Source organism: Lagenorhynchus albirostris, chromosome 9 (assembly GCF_949774975.1).
Source record: "Lagenorhynchus albirostris chromosome 9, mLagAlb1.1, whole genome shotgun sequence".
NCBI lineage: Eukaryota > Metazoa > Chordata > Mammalia > Artiodactyla > Delphinidae > Lagenorhynchus > Lagenorhynchus albirostris.
The window spans coordinates 86,385,800-86,389,926 of record NC_083103.1 but is presented as its reverse complement, the minus strand read 5'-3'; the positions used below and the strand labels follow the sequence as shown (position 1 = coordinate 86,389,926).

Below are 4,127 nucleotides of genomic sequence, written 5' to 3'. Positions count from 1 at the left end.
AAATAAAAACATTATTAAAATAAAGAACAAAAACTATTTAAAAAAATTTTTAAGTAATTAAAAATAAGAAATAAGAGGCCAACCAAACCAAAAAAGAAACCCACCAATGATAACAAGCACTAAAGAGTATACTAAAAAAAAAAAAAACAAACAAAACGGACAGATAGAACCCTAGGACAAATGGTAAAAGTAAAGCTACACAGACAAAATCACACACAGAAGCATACACATACACACTCACAAAAAGGGAAAAATGGAAAAAAAAAATATCCTTGCCCCCAAAGTCCACCTCCTCAATTTGGGATGATTTGTTGTCTATTCAGGTATTCCACAGATGCAGGGTACATCAGGTTGACTGTGGGGATTTAATCTGCTGCTCCTGAGGCTTCTGGGAGATATTTTCCTTTCTCTTGTTTGTTGACACAGCTCCTGGGATTCAGCTTTGGATTTGATCCTGCCTGTGCAAGTAGGTCGCCTGAGGCCATGTGTTATTCGCTCAGACAGGACGGGGTTAAAGGAGCAGCTGATTCGTGGGCTCTGGCTCAGTCAGGCCAGGGGGAGGGAGGGGTACGGAATGCGGGGCGAGCCTGTCGCTGCAGAGACCGGTGGGACGTTGCAGCAGCCTGAGGCGTGCCGTGTGTTCTCCCGGGGAAGCTGTCCCTGGATCACGGGACTCTGGCAGTGGCGGGCTGCACAGACTCCCGGGAGGGAAGGTGTGAATAGTGACCTGTGCTCGCACACAGTCTTGGTGGCGGCAGTAGCAGCCTTAGTGTCTCATGCCCGTCTCTGGGGTCCATGCTGATAGCCGCGGCTCGCGCCCTTCTCTGGAGCTCCTTTAAGCAGCGCTCTTAATCCTCTTTCCTCCCGCACTAGGAAACAAAGAGGCAAGAAAAAGTCTCTTGCCTCTTCGGCAACTCCAGACGTTTTCCCGGACTCTCTCCCGGCTAGCCGTGGAGCACTAGCCCCATTCAGGCTGTGTTCACACAGCCAACCCCAGTCCTCTCCCAGGGATCCGACCTCCGAAGCCCGAGCCTCAGCTCCCAGCCGCCGCCCGCCCCGGTGGGTGAGCAGACAAGCCTCTCGGGCTGGTGAGTGCTGGTCGGTACCAATCCTCTGCGGGAATCTCTCCGCTTTGCCCTCCGCAGCCCTGTTGCTGTGCTCTCCTCCGCGGCTCCGAAGCTTCCCCGCTCCGCCAGCCGCAGTCTCCACCCGTGAAGGGTCTTCCTAATGGGTGGAAACTTTTCTTCCTTCACAGCTCCCTCCCACTGGTGCAGGTCCTGTTCCTATTCTTTGTCTCTGTTTTTCCTTTTTTCTTTTGCCCTACCCAGGTATGTGGGGACTTTCTTGCCTTTTGGGAGGTCTGAGGTCTTCTGCCAACGTTCAGTAGGTGTTCTGTAGGAGTTGTTCCACGTGTAGATGTATTTCTGATGTATTTGTGGGCAGGAAGGTGATCTCCGCGTCTTACTCTTCCGCCATCTTGAAGCTCCTCCTCCTGGTTGTGTTTTAGTTCATGTCTCTGGGCCTTTCATACCAGTGAATCTCCATCTGTTACTTCTTTATTTGCATCTCCTCTTGGCCACTGGTACTTAATCTCAAGTCATTTTTCTGAGTAGAGTATATGGGTTGTACACCTTCTGAAGATTTGCATATTTGATTTTCCTGTTACCTCTATATGAAAGGACACTTTACTGAGTTACAGAACTCAGTATTATGTTCTATACTGTGTTATGTTCATTACTGACTCAGTGTTATAGCTATTTCCCTTAAAAAATAATGATTCCCTTTTTTTTGGCATTCAATATTGCAAAGAAGCTGTCTGACTCCAGTCTGTTTTTTAAAATAATTTTTCCTCATAGATAACCTGGAGGACTGGATGTTGTTGGATAATGTTATCAATTCAATCATTCAGTAGCCTGAATAGGGTAGGGAGGGAACGGGGTCACATGTGGGTCAGGAAGGGGGGAAATTTATACGTTTGTCTCAGAAGTTGTGTTTCCACTCTTTGCTGAAATTATTGTACCTGAGGCCAGATATTTTACATTTGGCATTTTGTTTAGCCCGACCACTAACTCCAAGTACACAAGGTGGGTATAGCTTTCTCTAGGATCTTCCCCAGAGATTTTACCCTCCAGACTGGGAGAGTGACTTGTCATTTTGGAGGGCTGTCCCTCTACAATGTTCCCAATTATTTCTATTGTAATTTGGGAATGCATTTTAATGTATCGGGAGGAAATGGCCAAGAAGGTAAAATTTTGGACGAGAGAAAGCTTGGAGCGAGCTTCATGGGCCTCCCTGCTCCATATACGCTGCAGTTAGAGCCTGTACAAATGTGCCTTCACAAGGAGTGACCTTCATCTTTCTCCACCATCCTTCCTGCTCTGTCAGAGTGAGATTGAGGGTCCTGCCTCCTTCCCCATTTCAGGAAATGTTTCTCCAGGTCAAAATGCGTCCACTCTGCTATCGAGAACCCAGGCGCAGCAAGCTGAGTTGCTGCACAGTTTTCTGCTGTACCCAGGGCTTGCTTTTCCCACCTGCCCCAGCCTCTGAATCCACAGATCCATCCATTGCTGCACTCACCTCTTGCCCTCATCCCTCATTATTAGGGATTGCTGGTGAAACTTGTCAAGATTTGCTTTACTCTCTTCCTGTAACCCTGTACTTCCAGGGAAAACTGAATTGTTTTTTAGTGAGATCTTCTGATCCTGTTTATCCTTTTACCTTATAGGTCAGATAATCTTCCTTGTTTGTTGACAACATGCCTTACTTTCAGTACTGAGGAATTGTTTCCTATATTTTACTTTCATGATTTTGTCTGTGTCTGGGAAGAGATTTGAAACTAGTTGTTCCACTGTTACCTTCCCTAGAATTTAAAAGATTAAGAAGAATTTTTACATAAATTGCAGTTCATCTCCTTCTTAAGAATAAGAAAGATTTCTTTTCAAATTCTTCTCAGCATGTGGCTTAGCGCATTCATTTTCAATTGATTTATATTAGCTTTCTTTAGACTTGCCCCCCCCCCAATTTGGGAGTACTTGGTTTTTATTTTTTTGAATAGTATTTTATTGGTAAGTATATGATTTCAGTGACAATAATAAATTCACTTGAACAGGAGACAATAAGCAAGTCAAAGAATAAATGCTTGCTAATCATTGTAAAATTTGTGTCCATTACGGCCTTCAGGTAGAAATCCAAATCACTCAGAGGCCAAATCTTAAAGAAGACACATCCTCTTATTAGTCTACATGGAATAGGTTCAAAGTACTTGCAATCTGTAGAATTGTGTAGATTACCACCTTCTAACCAAACATGATCTATTGGCACATAATTATAGCTTTTAAAGAAACCTGATGGACTATTGCTGGGGATTTTGTCTCCTTTCAAACCAATTACTCTTTTACAAAAATTTGATTTTGGATCACTTGGGCTTTTTGCAATCACAGTGTCACCTTTTTGGATGTCATAAAAATGTCAATTAAGATTCTCTGCAAATTTGCAAATATTTTAACATCTGAATTTTGAATTGTAGGCTCCATTGATAGTCCAGAATACATGACAGCACCACCAACATGTTCAAAAACACAATGAGCTACACAGTTATACTGAACAGTATAGCCAACAGTTGAAGGGTTTTTCCCAGAAGACCATGAAGCAGAGACTTCATGTAGACTCTGCCACCATTGGCCATAACTCTATTCTGCAATACATTCAATTTTTCAAGTAGTTGCAGGGCTTCTAAAAATAAACATCTAAAGCATGTCTCAAAACATATATGGGTGATGTGTATTTTCAGGATTTCTCTGGCCCCAAAGAGACCCAGGAGGCTCTCATCCAGGACTCAGGTGGTCCTTTCTCAGGAGGCTGGTCCTCCACAATGCTCTAACCATGATAGCTCTGAAGAGGTTAGTTGTGTGCCTGAGGGAAAGGAGAGAGATTGCAGTGAGTAGGCATGTTTGCAACCACGCTTCTCCCTGGGCCACTTGTTGGGGCTGATGGATGGCAGAACCATCAATAAAGTGCTTGGCCTCACTCCCCTCCATACTCTCAGGGTTCCAGGCCACACCTCCTACTCATTTACAGACACAATTTGTTTTGTAGATGATCTCTGGCAAAATTTTATCTCCCTGGCT

General features: G+C 44.3%; 1 pseudogene; it reads right to left on the bottom strand.

Moving 5' to 3' along the window:
- Positions 1-3,142: 3,142 nt before the first annotated feature.
- Positions 3,143-3,685, bottom strand: LOC132526537 (mitochondrial inner membrane protease subunit 1-like; annotated as a pseudogene).
- Positions 3,686-4,127: the final 442 nt, after the last annotated feature.